General features: G+C 34.6%; 15 non-coding genes across 15 annotated transcripts; 6 read left to right on the top strand and 9 right to left on the bottom strand.

The window, feature by feature from the left end:
• Positions 1-204: 204 nt before the first annotated feature.
• Trnan-guu lies at positions 205-278 on the bottom strand. Its single transcript has one exon. It is a non-coding gene; the product is annotated as a tRNA-Asn (tRNA).
• A 936-nt stretch (positions 279-1,214) lies between these two features.
• On the bottom strand, positions 1,215-1,286 carry Trnap-ugg. The gene has a single exon. It is a non-coding gene; the product is annotated as a tRNA-Pro (tRNA).
• A 4,798-nt stretch (positions 1,287-6,084) lies between these two features.
• Positions 6,085-6,158, bottom strand: Trnan-guu. Its single transcript has one exon. It is a non-coding gene; the product is annotated as a tRNA-Asn (tRNA).
• Positions 6,159-6,568: 410 nt separating this feature from the next.
• Positions 6,569-6,640, bottom strand: Trnal-aag. Its single transcript has one exon. It is a non-coding gene; the product is annotated as a tRNA-Leu (tRNA).
• Positions 6,641-14,384: 7,744 nt separating this feature from the next.
• On the top strand, positions 14,385-14,456 carry Trnap-ugg. The gene has a single exon. It is a non-coding gene; the product is annotated as a tRNA-Pro (tRNA).
• An 86-nt stretch (positions 14,457-14,542) lies between these two features.
• Trnap-ugg lies at positions 14,543-14,614 on the top strand. The gene has a single exon. It is a non-coding gene; the product is annotated as a tRNA-Pro (tRNA).
• A 154-nt stretch (positions 14,615-14,768) lies between these two features.
• Trnap-agg lies at positions 14,769-14,840 on the top strand. The gene has a single exon. It is a non-coding gene; the product is annotated as a tRNA-Pro (tRNA).
• A 271-nt stretch (positions 14,841-15,111) lies between these two features.
• On the top strand, positions 15,112-15,185 carry Trnan-guu. Its single transcript has one exon. It is a non-coding gene; the product is annotated as a tRNA-Asn (tRNA).
• A 1,140-nt stretch (positions 15,186-16,325) lies between these two features.
• On the top strand, positions 16,326-16,397 carry Trnap-ugg. Its single transcript has one exon. It is a non-coding gene; the product is annotated as a tRNA-Pro (tRNA).
• Positions 16,398-16,552: 155 nt separating this feature from the next.
• Positions 16,553-16,624, top strand: Trnah-aug. The gene has a single exon. It is a non-coding gene; the product is annotated as a tRNA-His (tRNA).
• A 1,743-nt stretch (positions 16,625-18,367) lies between these two features.
• Positions 18,368-18,439, bottom strand: Trnap-agg. The gene has a single exon. It is a non-coding gene; the product is annotated as a tRNA-Pro (tRNA).
• A 214-nt stretch (positions 18,440-18,653) lies between these two features.
• Trnap-agg lies at positions 18,654-18,725 on the bottom strand. Its single transcript has one exon. It is a non-coding gene; the product is annotated as a tRNA-Pro (tRNA).
• A 499-nt stretch (positions 18,726-19,224) lies between these two features.
• Trnap-cgg lies at positions 19,225-19,296 on the bottom strand. The gene has a single exon. It is a non-coding gene; the product is annotated as a tRNA-Pro (tRNA).
• Positions 19,297-21,709: 2,413 nt separating this feature from the next.
• Trnap-agg lies at positions 21,710-21,781 on the bottom strand. The gene has a single exon. It is a non-coding gene; the product is annotated as a tRNA-Pro (tRNA).
• Positions 21,782-21,995: 214 nt separating this feature from the next.
• On the bottom strand, positions 21,996-22,067 carry Trnap-agg. Its single transcript has one exon. It is a non-coding gene; the product is annotated as a tRNA-Pro (tRNA).
• Positions 22,068-22,407: the final 340 nt, after the last annotated feature.

Below are 22,407 nucleotides of genomic sequence, written 5' to 3'. Positions count from 1 at the left end.
TTTTTCAATTTGTAGAGTGATTCAATGAAACATGAACGATACCTGACTATGTCTAAAATGCATAGATGGTTTATAATACAAAAAGGCGGAAGGGAGATGTTTGAATTTATCATATTTAATATGATGAATAATATAATCATCAAATACTATTGGGTATAAACAATGTGCATTGAATATTTCAGAGTATAACCAGTAACTACTTCACGCCCCCGGCTGGGCTCGAACCACCAACCTTTCGGTTAACAGCCGAACGCGCTAGCCAATTGCGCCACGGAGGCTCTTATGGCGCTGTTGATAATAGTAGGAGTAAATTATATATAGCATAAACAATAATTATAATTATTGAACAATAATGGGTATGAATAACAATTATTGTACGCCCCCGAGTGGGTTCAATCCACCAATCTTTCGGTTAAACTTTAAATATTACTAATGAAAAGGCGTTTGTTCGTTACTTAATTACCTAATCTATATTTACACAGAACGATTACTTATTCTAACACATTTCCTATTCTAAACATGCAACTTATTCTAGACTTAGCTTTAACCACGGCGCAACCAGTGTCCAACACCTATCCATACATCGGGCCCGATTCACATTATTCACTTAACCATCACATTTGCGTATTTTCACTAAGTCTACATTCTGTTTGAGGACACTCTCCGAACGCTGTCTCCCCATGACGTTCTCTAAGCTCACATTAAATGCATTTTACTAACACCTTCGTGCGCCGGACCGCACGTTTGCCGACACTGAGGCCACGCCGGCAACTCTCATCAAGCCTACGACTACTTCTAGACTGTTCACGCATACAACCATCCTCAGCCTGCGGACACATTCCTCATCAGAGACATGGCGTTTTTATGCATATAGGGAGAGGGGTAGTTGTGTGTTATTTTATAACTGTGTGTGGGTGCTACCCCACACATTCGTAACAATACGTGCTCGAATTTAAAGAAAAGTCCGGGCTCGTTCGGGATTTGAACTCGGAACCTCCGGCACCCTAAGCGGAAAACACACTCCTAGACCAACGAGCCACGCGGTATACTCAATAAACACATTTTACATATGATTTGCCACCTACGTTTATTATCTAAGCCAAAATCATACCCCTAGACCAACGAGCCACGGGTTCTAACCAGTGCGTGTTTGTGTTGGGTCCAATGTACAACATTGTAGTAAATAATAGGCACTCGAATTTAAAGTAATGTCAGGGTTCGTCCGGGATTTGAACCCGGGACCTCCCGCACCCAAAGCGGGAATCATACCCCTAAACCAACGAGCCACGGGTTGTACCCACTGCGTATTTGTGTTGCATCCAATGTACAACATGCCACGGGTTCTACTCAATAAACAAATTTTACACATGATTTGCCACTTACGTTTAATATCTAAGCCGAAATCATAACCCTAGACCAACAAACCACGGGTTTTATCCAGTGCATGTTTGTGTTGGAACCAATGTACAACATTGTTTCCAACATCCAATATACAATACTGTAGTAAATAATATGTGCTCGAATTTAAAGAAATGTCCGGGCTCGTGTAAACTACATATATGATGAATAATATAATCATCAAATACTATTGGGTATAAACAATATGCATTGAATATTCCAGAGTATAAATAATAACTACTTTACGCCCCCGGGTGGGATCGAACCCTTAGACCAACGAGCCACGCGATATACTCAATAAACACATTTTACATATGATTCACCACTTACAATTATTATCTAAGCCAAAATCACACCCCTAGACCAACGAGCCACGGGTTCTATCCAGTGCGTGTTTGTGTTGCATCCAATGTACAACATTGTAGTACATAATATGTTCTCGATCCAATGTACATTATTGTAGTAAATAATATGTGCTCGAGTTTAAAGAAATGTCCGGGCTCGTCCAGGATTTGAACCCGGGACCTCCCCTACCCAAAGCGGGAATTATACCTCTAGACCAACAAACCACATGTTCTACCCAGTGCGTGTTTGTGTTGCATCTAATGTACAACATTGTAGTAAATAATATGTGCTCGAATTTAAAGAACCTCCCGCACCCTAAGCGGAAATCATACCCCTAAACCAACTTTTGGATTTGCCACTTACGTTTAATATCTAAGCCGAAATCATAACCCTAGACCAACAAGCCACGGGTTTCATCCAGTGCATGTTTGTATTGGAACCAATGTACAACATTATTGTAAATAATATGTTCTTGATCCAATATACAATACTGTAGTAAATAATATGTGCTCGAATTTAAAGAAATGTCCGTACTCGTGCAAATTATATATATATTAGTGATGTGCCAAGTCGAATCAAGTGATTTGAATCATTCGAATCAAGCCTTTAACGACTTGATTCGAATCAGATTTTACTTGATTCGAATCAACTCGCATCAAGCTGCGAAATATTCACTGTGATAAAACATGTATGAACACAAATTTTCATAAGTATAAAAAAATGTTTTAATTTAATTCAATATTACAATAATATAAATAATAATAATAATAAATACAAAAAATAATAATAATAAATATAAAAAATAAATCTTGAATTAAATCATGCGAGTCACCCGGCTTTCATACGCTTAAATGTAACACCCGACTCCAATTTATATGACTTTAACCGCATTCATTGTCTAACAATACCATCCGAGTTCCTATGACTCAAACCGACTTCAAGTCGATATGAATTCATCCGAGTTCCTATGACTCAAACCGACTTATTCCGACTTCAAGTCGATATGAATTCATCCGAGTTCCTATGACTCAAACCGACTTATTCCGACTTCAAGTCGATATGAATTTATCCGAGTTCCTATGACTCAAACCGACTTATTCCGACTTCAAGTCGTTATGAATTCATCCGAGTTCATATGACTCAAACTGAATCATTCCGACTTGAGTTCGAAACATGTGTCCCTGTTTTAGCGTATCGACTTATCGAGATGCAGTGCGTATGGGTCTTGAGTGTTTGTTTATTTTTGACTAAGCGCTGAGAGCATATTTGTTTATGAAATATCAAAAACTCATTTAGATAATAAATACGCGATTTAGATTTTAATTATTATCAAAATAAACTACACAACGAATTTTATACACATACAAAATTATCATATTTTAATTATGCAAGTAATGGCAAATTCACACAAATGAAATAATATCAATCTTTACAGTAGTGGATTGAATTTTAAGTCATTTGTAAGACGTTAGATTCAGCCCCCTGTTTAGATTAAATCTAAACAATCAATAATATACACATGGATTCGTTCAACGTAAGATTAAGAATATTGTTTTATATGCTTTAGTGATAGAGAAGTGTTTGATTATATTTTACTGTATATTCACTTGAAATATTAGTTATATTTGTAGCTAGTTTATTATTATTATTATATATATATATATATATATATATATATATATATATCTATATATATAAAAGAGGATCGCCTTATGTGCTACCACTTATAACTCACGAACGGCTGAACCGATTTAGATGAAAATTGGCAGGGAGGTAGTTTAGAGCCAGGAGAAGGACATAGGATACTTTTTATCCCTTTAGTTCATTCTAATTTAAAATTAATTATTTATAAACTATCCATGTAGTTTATTCAATCTATGATACTATCAATGATTTCATCCATGACATTTACATTCGATTGTCAACTGTCATTCGGTGTTTCTGTTTTGATACAAATATATTAATATGCATTTCCTAATGACCATTATTTGAAAATTATTACGTGAATAATATAAATATTTTAATCGCCACGGAAAATTAATACAAAGTGGCAAATAAATTAATTCTTAATAATACCAAGCGATGCTAGATGGACGATGGGGAAATTTATTTCTTGAAAATGGAAATGTAATTATTTATATAATTAGGTATTTATGTATATTTGTTTATACGTATTTAAATAGAGTATTTGAGGTGTTTATATTATATATCAGCAATAAGTATAATCATCAACAAATTAATAACAAAAAATATTCTGAAATATAGTTTCTTGACATAACCTCAAAATTTGTAATAAAAATGTAAATAGTTATACATTAATTGTTGTTAATTTGTAATTTCTTTATACATATCTTATAAAATGTTTCAGGTGTTTACAACTAATTGGCATATATATATTATCAGCAAATGTGCTTTGATTCGACAATAAAAAGGTCTAATTGAAGTAATCGACTACCTTAAATTAACTATAGTGATAGAATATTAGTTTTTGGTTTTCATATATTATAACCCAGCTATAAACCTCACGGAGCCCCAGACCTTTCCAGCGAATGCAAAATTGTCGAATTCGGTTTGTGCATTCTGGAGATATATCGTCAGAACTTATAACTCAAGAAGGCTGAACCGATTTAACTGAAAATTGGCTTTGGTAAAGTTGGTAAAAGTTGGTTCAGAGCCAGGAGAAGGACATAGGATACCTTTTATCCTGTTCGACTTGGAATAACAATAAGCAAATGACAGCTATGTAATCACGCATGGATGACAATTCAATATTTGTAAGGAATTAATAATAAAATTATTTATTTTAAATAAATAATTAACAATTATAATATAATGATAGTGCCATTGCCCATTCGTATAAACAGTGAAGCGAACTATGTATAACTCAGTATGGTTGACAAATCATATTTTTCTCAAACACAATGCTCTGAAAGAACTTATTTGTATAATTATGTACTCATTGGTATTTATAAAACCTTTTCTAGATTATTCAGATTTAGAACCTAAATTTGGAATCGATCAAAGGAACATTTTGTCGAATAGCTTATTTCCAGTTATAATTTTCTGAATTTATTCAAGAATGGATAGTAATATATGAAGATCCACGACCGAAGTGTCAAAAACCAGTAAAGCTAAGCATTGTTTAACAGCAGTATTTGAATGTAAAGGGAAAAATATGTATAATCAGCTATAACCTTGATTCTTATGACTTTGGTATTGGGAGATAAATGGTAATCTTTGAAAATCCATAGTAAAAGTATTTTCTTCCATTGGTAGTTTTCTAGCAATTAGTTGAAAATGTAATTATTTTGTAAAATACCTTTGAAATTAAAATATGACATTAGACCTGCTTGCCATCTGGCCGTTCCAAGTTACCCCGTTATAGGGTAAAAAGGTCTAGATAATTTTTTTTTAAAGACAGCAAAAAAGCACGTTTTTACAATGATGAAGTAGCTGGTAGTTTTACTGAACGTAGTCAGATAATTGTTCATTTGAAATGTGTCATTTGTTGTGATGTAATTGGTTTGATTTTCATAATAAAATTTATATTTGCTTAAAGTCAAATTGGACCTTTGTGCCTTGCCCTGTTCTACATATATACTTTTTATTAAATTTACTTTTATTCATCGAATATTACTAGAAACTTTTCAAAAAGCAGGTCAAAAAAGAGATACCTAAATCATTTTGTATCTCTCCTCGCAGAAATTTGAGAAATTTGTATAAGCTCAATAGTATTATTTACAATTATACACAAAATCCAGAATCCAAAAAAAATTTCAAAAAATTTGAAACGCATTCATTAATCGATTAAATGGAATTTGTAATGACTATATAAGTCGAAAGACCAACAAAGACTTGGAAAGTGTATAAAACTTTCAGTTTGGTTGTATTAATAAAATATATACAAACTAATGGGGTTTATTGTTTCTATAATACCTCATTGTATATAGCAATTCAAACAACACATCCTTACACAAAAAGTATTAATTTTTTAGATACTCTAGAAATTGTTTATAAAATAACTTACTTAGCAAAACAACGTTTGCCGGGTCAGCTAGTATATATATATATATAATATAAATGTATTCATCGTTGCACTTTTTGGAATTAATTGCTTACTAAATTAACTATTTCACTTATAACATTATTAAAATGATATTATTTCTTCTCTTAAATTATAATTGTTCATATATGAACTTGATTCGAATTGATTCACTCGAGTCAGGAAATTTTCGAGTCGGCACATTACTAATATATATGATGAATAATATAATCATCAAATACTATTGGGTATGAACAATGTGCATTGAATATTTCAGAGTAAAACCAGTAACTACTTTACGCCCCCGGGTGGGCTCGAACCACCAACCTTTCGGTTAACAGCCGAACGCGCTAGCCAATTGCGCCACGGAGGCTCTTATCGCGCTGTTGATAATTATTGAACAATAATGGGTACGAATAACAATTATTTTACGCCCCCGAGTGGGTTCAATCCACCAACCTTTCTTTTAAACTTTAAATATTGCTAATGAAAAGGCGTGTGTTCGTTACTTAATTAACTAACCTATATTTACATTTAATAATCACTTATCTTAAAACATTGCTTATTCTAACATGGAACTTATATCTACACTAATCTGTAACCCACGTTGCATCCAATGTACAACATTGTAGTAAATAATATGTGCTCGAATTTAAAGAAAAGTTCCGGCTCGTCCGGGTTTGATCCAGTGCGTGTTTGTGTTGGATCCAATCTACAACATTGTAGTAAATATTACTACAATTTTGTAGTAAATGATATGTACTCGAATTTAAAGAAATGTCCGGGCTCGTCCGGGATTTGAACCTGGGACATCCTGCACCTTAAGCAGAAATCATACCCCTAGACCAACGAGCCACGGGTTGTACCCATTGCGTATTTGTGTTGCATCCAATGTACAACATGCCACGGGTTCTACTCAATAAACACATTTTACACATGATTTGCCACTTACGTTTAATATCTAAGCCGAAATCATAACATTAGACCAACAAGCCACGGGTTTTATCCAGTGAGTGTTTGTGTTGGAACCAATGTACAACACTGTTGTAAATAATATGTTCTCGATCCAATATACAATACTGTAGTAAATAATATGTGCTCGAATTTAAAGAAATGTCCGGGCTCGTGTAAACTACATATATGATGAATAATATAATCATCAAATACTATTAGGTATAAACAATATGCATTGAATATTCCAGAGTATAAATAACAACTACTTTACGCCCCCGGGTGGGCTAGAACCACCAACCTTTCTGTTAACAGCCGAACGCGCTAGCCAATTGCACCACGGAGGCTCTTGTTGCGCTGTTGATAATAATAGGAATAAATTATATATAGCACAAACAATAATTATAACAGGCCCTTGTCATAATACTGATAATACTAGGGATAAACTATATCTATGATAAACAATAAAATCATGAAATTCTATTAGATATAAACAATTTTCATTGAATATTATAGGGTATAAATAATAAATATTTTTCCTCGTAGACCCTTGTCGTAATGCTGATAATAGTAGGGGTAAACTATATGTATAGTCATGGACCCCTTTTCATTTGTCATGAATATCCTTTTATTTATTTACTATACTCCTTTAGTCATGCTCTAATTTATTATAATTGTGTACATTCGCGGTCTTTCTACAACCTTACCGTGACGTCGCAATCCTGTAAGAGACTAGTTACTTCAAATATTACTAATGAAAAGGCGTTTGTTCGTTACTTAATTAACTAACCTATATTTACATTTAATAATCACTTATCCTAAAACATTGCTTATTCTAACATGCGATTTATATCTACACTAATCTGTAACCGACGGCGCAACCAGTGTCCAATACCTGTCCATACATCGGGCCCTATTCACTTCACACACAAATAGTTAACATTTACTTCACTCCTATAAACTATACAAACTATACAAAGTCTACTTTCGGTTTGGGGGATAGCTTCCGAAACGCTGTCTTCACATGACGTCCACTAGGCTTACATTAAAAACATTTTATTAACCCTTTCGTGCGCTGGACCGCACGTTTGCCGACCTTGAGGCCATGCAGGCAACGCACACCCTCGACCACGACTATCTCATGACTGAGAGGGGTAGTTATGTAGTTAAGTGGGTGCTCACCCACACATTCGTAACAATATTATGAACAATATAATCATCAAATACTATTAGGTATAAAAAATATACCAAATATAATATGAATATATACGGATAGCGCGTTGGACTTCTAATCCAAAGGTCGTGGGTTCGATCCCCACAAGGGATGCTTGGTAAAACTAATTTATGTAATGACCATATATTGTATAATCCAGTTTGGCAATTGGTAATTAACTATAGCCGTTTATGCGTTGTAATTTTCGTCTCAATTTTGTCGGCTGAATATCCACAAGAGATGTTCGGAAATATCACATTATTTTAAGAAATGATTTGTCATGTCTTGGCATTTTGCTGTCTACATACAAAAACTAACAATAAACTTTATCAACATAATAAGTTACAACTATAAATTATTACACCATAATTGAATGCCATATGTTAGGCGTCGGTGGTGTAATGGTCAGCATAGTTGCCTTCCAAGCTGTTGATCCGGGTTCGATTCCTGGCCAACGCAATCACGTTCATTACTTTCCTGTTGCAATTTGTCAAAATTAAAAGAAAGTTTCAATATGGGTAGAATCAATATTATACCAAATCGACATTATTATTATATTTATAACAACAATGTAGTATAAAATATGTGAACCCGGGACCACCGCCACCCAAATCGGGAATCATACCCCTAGACCAACGAACCACATGTTCTACCCAGTGCGTGTTTGTGTTGCATCCAATGCACAACATTGTAGTAAATAATATGTGCTCGAATTTAAAGAAAAGTCCGGGCTCGTCTGGGATTTGAACCCGGGATAAACACATTTCACACATGATTTGCCACTTAAGTTTATGATTAAATGTTTAAACTACTGCATTTGTGAAATGTGCTCATTGCTATTTATTTTTATGTTTCTCTTGTTTTTATGATAAGTACCGTCCCGCCAATTATAAACCTTAAAGTAGTTAATATATTGCTGTTTTTTTTATAAAATTATTATGTTTCAGGTATTACATCAATTTTATACAGACGCTACAGAGTATTTTACTATAGAATATTTAGCGAAAAATATAAAATTAATTTAAAACTCAAGAAAACTTTAATATTATTTACTCATGCAATTATAAATTTGAATTAAAAATAATAAAAAAAATATATCATGAGTGGGATTCGATCCTCCGACGATACGCATACTAATGAGAGTCCAGTCACATTACCACTGGGCTACGACTGAACCGGAAAGAACGCACGTTGCAAACTATGTATAGCGCGCGCTGCTAAAATGCAAACTTTAATTAATTTTTATAATTAAACCGCTTTTCATAGGCCTCTAATATTTTACCACGGTCAGTTTGGGCATAAAATCTACCATTGGTAGATTTCTGCAGCCCTAATCCACCTAAACTAACTTATTGACTAATTATTCTTAATTAATAAACGAATTGTACCGAATGTAACGCAAAAAAAACCTCGCGAGATGACCTAATGTACCCAAAAATTTCGATTTTTAAAAGCGAAAGAACTTCTCGGTGTGTAGTGTGTAATTTTTATTAATGTGAAATTGTATAAAATTTCAATATGGAAATTGTAGTTCGGTTTTATAACGGTGATTGTGATATTATAAAAAAAAAGCATCCACATGATGTACCCCCCAGAGTACAGAAGTACTCCCCAAATAAACCATGCAATTACTTGGAAAAAAGACTTCATAGTCTCCCAGCCTATGAAGCTTATGGACAAATCATTTTGTGATTTGCAATTATTAATTAATTAATGTAAAAAAGCGCGGAAAAAAGAAAGGTTCTTTCACAACGCCACCCCCTTTGAGCTCAAACAAAAGTACGCGAAAAACCCCAAAAAGGTATGACTGAAGATATTAACGTGAAAACGCGAATTAATAATACGCGAACAACTTTAAAAAACGTATGACCGAAAACGCCCCTTATAAATAATATAACTACTTAATAGTAATTACTTAATAATAACAAAATAATATAACTAAAGTCTTCTCACACTTCATATTTATCTTGATATTCACCAATCCGGCAGTTTTCTTCTGTTGGTCTTGATCCGTCAGCAGTCTTCTGTTGGTCCTGGTTGGCCCCTGGAAAGTGATGGATAATTATGAAATAAAAATTGATTATTATTTTAAATTAATTTGAAAATAAATTACAAAATATTCGACCGAAATTTTTACGTCAAAAGGACCCTTAACTACACATTAGTTTAAGACTAATATAATACAATAATATCGATATACTATTATGAAGATCCAATAATAATAATACAATATAATTAAAGTTTTTTTTTACATTTTATCTTTGCTCCATATGATTTCATTTATGCGCACAATCTCCAACCTGGTAGCGGCTTCCTGGTTGTCTTGAAGAGGAAATATTCTACATAAGAGCAGAAAAAATCCGTTAAAATAAATATAAGTAATTTGAGAAACAAGCTGGATTTCAGAATTTCAAACTAGATGTTTGAATGTGCATATAACGTAAGGTAATTAATAAAATAATTAAAAAAAAAATTAACATTACCATTGATATGTACATATAGTATTATTTATGAATTAAAGCGTATGGCGTTGCTCCGCTTCTGGGAAAAACTTTGCAAGCAACCACACACCGACAAACAAAAATTAATTTAATAATTAATCGCGAACTACTCGAACCTGCCGAGGGGGAGGGCGACAGGTTTTAAAAACGCGCAAACTCGGCTTTAAAAATCGTTTTAAACGATAAAAAAACTATAAATGATTAACGATAATAGTTTCGAACTCAATTTTCCGCACAAACAAAACAGAAAAACGGTTGGACGCAAGTAGTAACTAAGCCATGATAAAAATAGATTAATTAAAAATTTTAAAGATAATAAAATGTAAAAAAACGCGCAATGAATCCCCAGTCACCCGCCACTGTGCAAAACACCACACAAAATCTGAAACAAGTTAAATAAAAAAAGATTAAATAAAATAATAAAATAATATAAATAAATAAATACTACTCAGTTGTAAATACAGTAGAAGTGCCTTAGTCGCGCTTCTTTCATTTGCGTTTTCGCAATACCTGGCCAAAAAAAAATTCAAAAAAAGTATTTCAAACATAGGATTTATAATAAAATTGTATGTTGACTACTAAATCTGTTCTAAACCGACAAGGTACACATTACAATCTAAATATGTATTAGGTTATTTATGCTAATTCCGAAGCTAAAATTTAATATATTCGTAACAAAAAAACACGAAGGCGACTTCTCAGCAAATATATATTAGAGCGTGACAGCTTCTGTAGCGACACCACATTAAAAAAAACGCGCCTAGCAACTCTACCTCCTGGGTGGTGTGGAAAAGAGTTGCATTCTAGCTATAAGTATAATTGTCATAATTAGGTATTTAGATAATTGTTTTAATTAATATACATAGATGTATCACTATAGGTTGCACGCATTACTGATAATTATAAACTTATATCGAAAAGTCTTACAAATAAAAAAAATCAAATAAATCTTTACTTTTAAATTTGTTACTTTCCAGCTTTTTCTTGCTCAAGCTTATAAGTAAACGATTTTTTTTAAGTCACTTCTAATTATTAATAATTTTTGCAATTTATACTCTTAAATCAATTAAAAATTATTTAATTTATTAATTCATGGAAAAAGTTCTATTCCAGTTATAACTGTAATTATCAGTATCAAAATATTTAAATCAATATTTTAATTTAATGTATATATGAATATATTACAAAATAATATCGAATTGTATAAAATATTAAAAAATACAAATTAATAATAATAATTAATTTGTTTTTTATGTTTTTACATTGTTTTTTTTACAGAAATTTGTAAACAAATTTTAGACTTTTTAGAAAGAATAACTAAAAATTATCATTTGAATCGTGCGTTGAAAATATATTTTTGGGTGGTACTGCAACGTGAAAAGTTGTATGGATTTTAGTAGTATTAATATAACTTGTAAGAAAGCAGAAAGTGAACGTTAAATTATTACTTAATCAGCCTGTTTAATAGGTGTGTACCTATTAATATAAAAATACAAATAAAAAAACTTATTTCAAAAATAAATGCAACAATAAAAAAATACATTATAATTAATTTATTAATGGGAGAAAGTTGACCAAAAATAAAAACTTATTTCAAAAATGCTTTACGGGACGCAGCACGTTTTGCCATCAACAGGAAGCAAAGGTTTTTTGAATCATTCAAAAAATCCGTGCGCACGAAATCGTGGACGATAATTGCATCCAAACATACTTACACAAACACACATACTTCAAATGTTCTGTAACCTTTGAAACGTAAAGATATGCAAAAATTTCCATTTTCAATTTTTACGATTTTAATGACTTACCCTACAAGAAGTTGATAATAGAATAAAATTCAACTTAAACATTTTCTTTATCTCAATTAGAAATAGGAGCATGCCGAGCATCTATTATTATAATGCCTACAGGCGTATTAAATGTGAATTTCAAAATTTCATAAACATTGAATAAAATATAACATTTTTCATACCACAAATATTGCAGGCTATAAAACTATTAAACTTTTTATCATACACATATTTGTATTATCGTCAGTTGTGAGTGTTTAACCCAGCGATTTCCAACCTGTGGGGCGCACCAACCCTAAGGGGGCCTCATACCGTTCCAAGGAGGGCGCGACGCTGTTTTAAAAATATTAATTTTAAATGTTGAGTAATTGAAATATTAATTTTAAATGCTGAGAAACTGCCATCTAAAAAAACCTAGATATGTTCAAATACGAATGGAACAGAAATCTTTTTGTCATTGTGAAATATGATGATATGCTGAAAAACAAGCTCAACCGTCGCATTACTTTTTTCTAATGGTGTGATTATTATTTTTCTATGATTTGTTTTCATTAAAATTATTTTGTCTTATAATCGATAGTTATGTTTGTATATATTTTTTTAATATTGTGTATTATTTGGCATAATTTCAGTTAAGTATATTTAAATTAAATTATTTGAACAATTAGGGGGGGGGGCGCAATATTTTTTTCTTTCGAAAAGGGGCGCAAGGAGGAAAAGGATGGAAACCACTGGTTTATCCCCTTAACTTAGGATTTTGATACAGTTTTGTTTTTGTGTTTTATCGTTTCGTAAAAATAAATATTTTGTAATAATTGTGTCAAATAATACAAATATTATAAAAAATATACATGCAAACATAACTATTGATTATAAGAAAAAACTAGTTTGGTATTCAGCCTTGAGGCAAGTTACATAAACTTCCCGATATGTATAAATAATCGACTTAATCAATAATAAATAAATTAATTTATGAGTGATTAAAAGTATTCCGAGTGAATTTATTATACATCATTGCAAACGAACAAACGAACACGTTAACTCTGAGTATTTTCTAAAAGCAAATTTTCAAAAATCATTAATTTTAATTAATCAATAACTATAATTGAATTAGTTTCCATAGGACTTTGATTGTTTACTATGTTCAACACCAAGTACACTCGTTATACCAACTAAATCGTCTAATTTTATTTTTAACAAACGTCAAAAAAACTACTCATTTTCTCAAACTTTGATAAATTTTTAAAATTAACTACTTGTCGTAAGGCCGTAATATTTCAGTATGTTCCATAAGACCATGATATATATTGCCAAAAATAGTTTCATGAAAATCGGCTTAAATTTTTTTTCAACATTTAATTACAAGATAACGGCTCGGTAGATTTTTACCTAAAACTAATCAGTATCATTCCCAACTAATATCTTTCGAACAGTTTTTGATTTTTTAAAATCGGTTCGGTAGTATGAGCTTAAATGTGGACGAAATGTTTAACACTTTTTTCCAAATTACAAAGAAACGGCTCGGCCGATCGTCGCACAAAACTGAGAAACAATAATCCTCATCGAGATAAGTCAAATGCTTTTTAAATATCTGAAATCGGTTCAGGCGTTTTTGAGCAAACGTCGATGAAAGTTCTAATTTTGACAAATGCCAAAAAGACCATACTAATTTTTGCGAACTTTGATGAATTGAAGCATTCGGAACCAGTTAACCGAAAGGTTGGTGGTTCGAGCCCTCCCGAAGGCGTAAAGTAGTTATTATTTATACTCTGGAATATTCAATGCATATTGTTTATACTCAATAATATTTGATGATTATATTATTCATCATATATATATATATATATATATATATATATATATATAATTTGCACGAGCCCGGATATTTCTCTAAATTCGAGCACATATTATTTACTACAGTATTGTATATTGGATCGTAAACATATTATTTACAACAATGTTGTACATTGGTTCCAACACAAACATGCACTGGATAAAACCCGTGGCTTGTTGGTCTAGGGTTATGATTTCGGCTTAGATATTAAACGTAAGTGGCAAATCATGTGTAAAATATATTTATTGAATAGAACCCGTGGCATGTTGTACATTGAATGCAACACAAATACGCAGTGCGTACAACCCGTGGCTCGTTGGTCTAGGGGTATGATTCCCGCTTTGGGTGCGGGAGGTCCCAGGTTCAAATCCCGGACGAGCCCTGACATTTCTTTAAATCCGAGTGCCTATTATTTACTACAATGTTGTACATTGGATCCAACACAAGAACGCAGTAAGTACGACCCGTGGCTAGTTGGTCTAGGGGTATGATTCCCGCTTTGGGTGCGGGAGGTCCCGGGTTCAAATCCCGGACGAGCCCTGACATTTCTTTAAATTCGAGTGCCTATTATTTACTACAATCTTGTACATTGGATAGAACCCGTGGCTCGTTTGTCTAGGGGTATGATTTTGGCTTAGATAATAAACGTAAGTGGCAAATCATATGTAAAATGTGTTTATTCAGTATACCGCGTGGCTCGTTGGTCTAGGAGTATGATTTCCGCTTAGGGTGCGGGAGGTCCCGGGTTCAAATCCCGGACGAGCCCGGACTTTTCTTTAAATTCGAGCACATATTATTTACTACAATGTTGTACATTGGATGCAACATGGGTTACAGATTAGTGTAGATATAAGTTTCATGTTAGAATAAGCAATGTTTTAGGATAAGTTATTATTAAATGTGAATATAGGTTAGTTAATTAACTAACGAACAAACGCCTTTTTATTAGTAATATTTAAAGGTTAACCGAAATTCACACCCATTATTGTTTATGCTATATATAATTTACTCCTACTATTATCAACAGCGCGATAAGAGCCTCCGTGGCGCAATTGGCTAGCGCGTTCGGCTGTTAACCGAAAGGTTGGTGGTTCGAGCCCACCCGGGGGCGTAAAGTAGTTATTATTTATTATACCCTGGAATATTCAATGCATATTGTTTATACCCAATAGTAGTTGATTATATTATTCATCATATATGTAGTTTACACGAGCCCGGACATTTCTCTAAATTCGAGCACATATTATTTACTACAGTATTGTATATTGGATCGAGAACATATTATTTACAACAATGTTGTACATTGGTTCGAACACAAACATGCACTGGATAAAACCCGTGGCTTGTTGGTCTAGGGTTATGATTTCGGCTTAGATATTAAACGTAAGTGGCAAATCCAGAAGTTGGTCTAGGGGTATGATTTCCGCTTAGGCTGCGGGAGGTCCCGGGTTCAAATCCCGGACGAGCCCGGACTTTTCTTTAAATTCGAGCACATATTATTTACTACAATGTTGTACATTGGATGCAACACAAACACGCACTGGGTAGAACATGTGGTTCGTTGGTCTAAGGGTGTGATTCCCGCTTTGGGTGGGGGAGGTCCCGGGTTCAAAACCTGGAAGAACGCGGGCATTTCTTTCAATTCGAGCGCATATTATTTATTACATGGGGGTACAGCGTTTCAGAGGCTGTCACTCAAACCGAAAGTAGACTTTGTATAGTTTGTATAGTTTATAGGAGTGAAGTAAATGTTAACTATTTGTGTCTGATGTGAATCGAGCGCGATGTATGGACAGGTATTGGGCACTGGTTGCTCCGTGGGTTACAGATTAGTGTAGTTTATTGGGTATAAGAATAATTGTTGTTTATACTCATTATTGTTCAATAATTATAATTATTGTTCATGCTATAATTAATTTACTCCTACTATTATCAAGAAGCGATAAGAGCCTCCGTGGCGCAATTGGCTAGCGCGTTCGGCTGTTAACCGAAAGGTTGGTGGTTCTAACCCACCCGGGAGCGTAAAGTAGTTATTATTTGTACTCTGGAATATTCAATGCATATTGTTTATACCCAATAGTATTTGATGATTATATTATCCATCATATATGTAGTTTACACGAGCCCGGACATTTCTTTAAATTCGAGCACATATTATTTACTACAGTATTGTATATTGGATCGAGAACATATTATTTACAACGATGTTGTACATTGGTTCCAACACAAACATGCACTGGGTAAAACCCGTGGCTTGTTGGTCTAGGGGTATGATTCCCGCTTTGGGTGCGGGTGGTCCAGGGTTCAAATCCCGGACGAGCCCTGGCATTTTTTTGAATTCGACTGCCTATTATTTACTACAATGTTGTACATTGGATCCAACAGAGAAATAATAAACACACTGGGGTCTAGGGGTATGATTTTGGCTTAGATAATAAATGTAAGTGGCGAATCATATTTAAAATGTGTTTATTGAGTGGCTCGTTGGTCTAGGGATACGATTTCCGCTTATGGTGCCGGAGGTCCCGGGTTCAAATCCCGGACGAGCCCGGACATTTCTATAAATTCGAGCACATATTATTGACTACAATAATGTATATTGGATCAAAAATATATTATTTACTACAATGTTGTACATTGGATGCAACACAAACACGCACTGGATAGAACCCGTGGTTCGTTGGTCTAGGAGTATGATTTGGGCTTAGATAATAAACGTAAGTGGCGAATCATGTGTAAAATGTGTTTATTGAGTATACCGAGTAGGTTACAGATTAGTGTAGTTTATTAGGTATAAGAATAATTGTTGTTTATACCCATTATTTCATTGTTCAATAATTATAATTATTGTTCATGCTATATATAATTTACTCTTACTATTATCAAGAAGCGATAAAAACCTCCGTGGAACAATTGGCTAGCGCGTTCTGCTGTTAACCGAAAGGTTGGTGGTTCGAGCCCTCCCGAAGGCGTAAAGTAGTTATTATTTATACTCTGGAATATTCAATGCATATTGTTTATACCCAATAGTATTTGATGATTATATTATTCATCATATATGTAGTTTATTATTTCTCGTGCCCGGACATTTCTTTAAATTCGAGCAATATTATTTACTACGTTATTGTATATTGGATCGAGAACATATTATTTACAACAATGTTGTACATTGGTTCCAACACAAACATGCAGGTATTGGGCACTGGTTGCGCCGTGGGTTACAGATTAGTGTAGTTTATTGGGTATAAGAATAATTGTTGTTTATACCCATTATTGTTCAATAATTATAATTATTGTTTATGCTTGCTTGCGCTGTTGATAATAGTAAGAGTAAATTATATATAGCATAAACAATAATTATAATTATTGAACAATAATGGGTATGAATAACAATTATTGTACGCCCCCGGGTGGGTTCAATCCATCAACCTTTCGGTTAAAGCCCAACGGGTAAACTATACATATGATAAACAATAAAATCATGAAATACTATTTCGGTTAGCAGCCGAACGCGCTAGCCAATTGCGCCACGGAGCCTCTTGTTGTGCTGTTGATAATAATAGGAGTAAATTATATATAGCACAAACAATAATTACAATAGGCCCTTGTCATAATGCTGATAATACTAGGGATAAACTATATATATGATAAACAATAAAATCATGAAATACTATTAGATATAAACAATTTTTATTGAATATCCTAGGGTATAAATAATTAACATTTTCACTCGTAGACCCTTGTCGTAATGCTAATAATAGTAGGGGTGAACTATATATATATATTGTCATGGACCCCTCTTTATTTGTCATGAATATCCTTTCATTTATTTACTATACTCCTTTAGTCATGCTCTAATTTATTATTATTGTTTGTACATTCGCGGTCTTTCTACAACCTTACCGTGACGTCGCGATCCTGTAAGAGACTAGTTACTTTAAATATTACTAATGAGAAGGCGTTTGTTTGTTACTTAATTAACTAACCTATATTTACATTTAATAATTACTTATCCTAAAACATTGCTTATTCTAACATGAAAATTATATCTACACTAATCTGTAACCCATGTTTTATCAAATGTACAATATTGTAGTAAATAATATGCGCTCGAATTGAAAGAAATGCCCGCGCTCGTCCAGGATTTGAACCAGGGACCCCAAATTTTTTTTCCAAAGCGGGAATCATACCCCTAGACCAACGAACCACATGTTCTACCCAGGGCGTGTTTGTGTTGCATCCAATGTTCAACATTGTAGTAAATAATATGTGCCCGAATTTAAAGAAAAGTACGGGCTCGTCCGGGATTTGAAACCGGGATCTCCCGCACCCTAAGCGGAAATCATACCCCTAGACCAACGCGCCACGCGGTATACTCAATAAAAACATTTTACACATGAGTTGCCACTTACGTTTATTATCTAAGCCAAAATCATACCTCTAGACCAACTAGCCATGGGTTCTATCCAGTGCGTGTTTGTGTTGCATCCAATGTACAACATTATAGTAAATAACATATTCTCGATCCAATATATATTATTGTAGTAAATAATATGCGCTCGTATTTAAAGAAATGTCCGGGCTCGTCCGGGATTTGAACCCGAAACCTCACGCACCCTAAGCGGAAATCATACCCCTAGACCAACGAGCCACGCGGTATACTCAATAAACACATTTTACATATGTTTTGCCACTTACATTTATTATCTAAGCCAAAATCATACCCTTAGACCAACTAGCCACGGGTTCTGTCCAGTGCGTGTTTGTGCTGCATCCAATGTACAACATTGTAGTAAATAATATGTTCTCGATCCAATATACATTATTGTATTAAATAATATGTAGACCAACGAGCCGCCGGTTTCACCCAGTGCGTGTTTGTGTTGGATACACTGTACAACATTGTAGTGAATAATATATTTTCGATCCAATATACAATATTGTAGTAAATAATATGTACTCGAATTTAAAGAAATCCGGGACCTCCCGCACCCTAAGCGAAAATCATACCCCAAGACCAGCGAGCCACGCGGTCTACTCAATAAACCTCTATACCAACGAGCCACGGGTTATACCCAGTGCGTGTTTGTGTTGGATCCAATGTACAACATTGTAGTAAATAATAGGCACTCGAATTTAAAGAAATGTCAGGGCTAGTCCGGGATTTGAACCCGGGACCTCCCGCACCCGAAGCGGGAATCATACCCCTACACCAACGAGCCACGGGTTGTACCCACTGCGTATTTGTGTTGCATCCAATGTACAACATGCCACATGTTCTACTCAATAAACACATTTTACACATGATTTGCCACTTACGTTTAATATCTGAGCCGAAATCATAACCCTAGACCAACAAGCCACGGGTTTTATCCAGTGCATGTTTGTGTTGGAACCAATGTACAACATTGTTGTAAATAATATGTTCTCGATCCAATATACAATACTGTAGTAAATAATATGTGCTCGAATTTAAAGAAATGTCCGGGCTTGTGTAAACTACATATATGATGAATAATATAATCATTAAATACTATTGGGTATAAACAATATGCATTGAATATTCCAGAGCATAAATAATGACTACTTTACGCCCGCGGATGGGCTCGAACCACCAACCTTTCGGTTAATTGCGCCACGGAGGCTCTTATCGCTTCTTGATAATAGTAGGAATTATATATAGCATAAACAATAATTATAATTATTGAACAATAATTGGTATAAACAACAATTATTCTTATACCCATTAAACTACACTAATCTGTATCCCACGGCGCAACCAGTGCCCAATACCTGTCCATACATCGGGCCCGATTCACTTCACACACAAATAGTTAACATTTACTTCACTCCTATAAACTATACAAACTATACAAAGTCTACTTTCGGTTTGAGGGACAGCTTCTGAAACGCTGTACCCCCATGTAATAAATAATATGCAATCGAATTAAAGGAAATGCCCGCGCTCGTCCAGGATTTGAACCCGGGACCTCCCCTACCCAAAGCGGGAATCATACCCCTAGACCAACGAACCACATGTTCTACCTAGTGCGTGTTTGTGTTGCATCCAATGTTCAACATTGTAGTAAATAATATGTGCTCGAATTTAAAGAAAAGTCCGGGTTCGTCCGGGATTTGAACTCGGGACCTCCCGCACCCTAAGCGGAAATCATACCCCTAGATGAACGAGCCACGCGTTACACTCAATAAACACATTTTACACATGGTTTGCCACTTACGTTTATTTTCTAAGCCAAAATCATACCCCTAGACCTACTAGCCACAGGTTCTATTCAGTGCGTGTTTGTGTTGCATCCAATGTACAACATTATAGTAAATAATATATTCTCGATCCAATATACATTATTGTAGTAAATAATATGTGCTCGAATTTGAAGAAATGTCCGGCCTCGTCCGGGATTTGAACCCGGAACCTCCCGCACCCTAAGCGGAAATCATACCCCTAGGCCAACTAGCCACGGGTTCTATCCAGTGCGTGTTTGTGTTGCATCCAATGTACAACATTGTAGTAAATAATATGTGCTCGAATTTAAAGGGACCTCCCGCACCCTAAGCGGAAATCATACCCCAAGACCAGCGAGCCACGCGGTCTACTCAATAAAGCCTCTATACCAACAAACCACGGGTTATACCCAGTGCGTGTTTGTGTTGGATCCAATGTACAACATTGTAGTAAATAATAGGCAGTCGAATTTAAAGAAATGTCAGGGCTCGTCCGAGATTTGAACCCGGGTCCTCCCGCACCCAAAGCGGGAATCATACACTGCGTATTTGTGTTGCATCCAATATACAACACTGCCACGGGTTCTACTCAATAAACACATTTTACACATGATTTGCCACTTACGTTTAATATCTAAGAGGAAATCATAACCCTAGACCAACAAGCCACGAGTTTTATCCAGTGCATGTTTGTGTTGGAACCAATGTACAACATTGTTGTAAATAATATGTTCTCGATCCAATATACAATACTGTAGTAAATAATATGTGATCGAATTTAAAGAAATGTCCGGGCTTGTGTAAACTACATACATGATGAATAATATAATCATCAAATACTATTGGGTATAAACAATATGCATTGACTATTCCAGAGTATAAATAATAACTACTTTACGCCCCTGAGTGGGCTTGAACCACCAACCTTTCGGTTAACAGCCGAACGCGCTAGCCAATTGCGCCACGGAGGCTCTTATCGCTTCTTGATAATAGTAGGAGTAAATTATATATAGCATAAACAATAATTATAATTATTGAACAATAATGGGTATAAACAACAATTATTCTTATACCCATTAAACTACACTAATCTGTAACCCACGGCGCAACCAGTGCCCAATACCTGCTTATACATCGAGCCCGATTCACTTCACACACAAATAGTTAACATTTACTTTGAGGGACAGCTTCTGAAACGCTGTACCCCCATGTAATAAATAATATGCGCTCGAATTGAAAGAAATGCTCGCGCTCGTCCAGGATTTGAACCCGGGACCTCCCCACCCAAAGCGGGAATCATACCCCTAGACCAACGAACCACATGTTCTACCCAGTGCGTGTTTGTGTTGCATCTGTAGTAAATAATATGTGCCCGAATTTAAAGAAAAGTCCGGGCTCGTCCGGGATTTGAACCCGGGACCTCCCGCACCCTAAGCGGAAATTATACCCCTAGACCAACGAGCCACGCGGTATACTCAATAAACACATTTTACACATGAGTTGCCACTTACGTTTATTATCTAAGCCAAAATCATACCTCTAGACCAACTAGCCACGGGTTCTATCCAGTGCGTATTTGTGTTGCATCCAATGTACAACATTATAGTAAATAACATATTCTCGATCCAATATACATTATTGTTGTAAATAATATGCGCTCGTATTTAAAGAAATGTCCGGGCTCGTCCGGGATTTGAACCCGAAACCTACCGCACCCTAAGCGGAAATCATACCCCTAGACCAACGAGCCACGCGGTATACTCAATAAACACATTTTACACATGATTTGCCACTTACGTTTATCATCTAAGCCAAAATCATACCCCTAGACCAACTAGCCACAGGTTCTATACAGTGCGTGTTTGTGTTGCATCCAATGTACAACATTGTAGTAAATAATATATTCTCGATCAAATACATTATTGTAGTAAATAATATGTGCTCGAATTTAAAGAATGCCCACGCTCGTCCAGGATTTGAACCGGGACCTCCCCTACCCCCAAAGCGGGAATCATACCCCTAGACCAACGAACCACACGTTCTACCTAGTGCGTGTTTGTGTTGCATCCAATGTTCAACATTGTAGTAAA

Source organism: Ctenocephalides felis, unplaced genomic scaffold, assembly GCF_003426905.1.
Source record: "Ctenocephalides felis isolate EL2017-DRISC unplaced genomic scaffold, ASM342690v1 CF-g0.4_SCAFFOLD_01428, whole genome shotgun sequence".
NCBI lineage: Eukaryota > Metazoa > Arthropoda > Insecta > Siphonaptera > Pulicidae > Ctenocephalides > Ctenocephalides felis.
The sequence above is the reverse complement of the archived record's forward strand: the minus strand, read 5'-3'. Positions and strand labels throughout refer to the sequence as shown.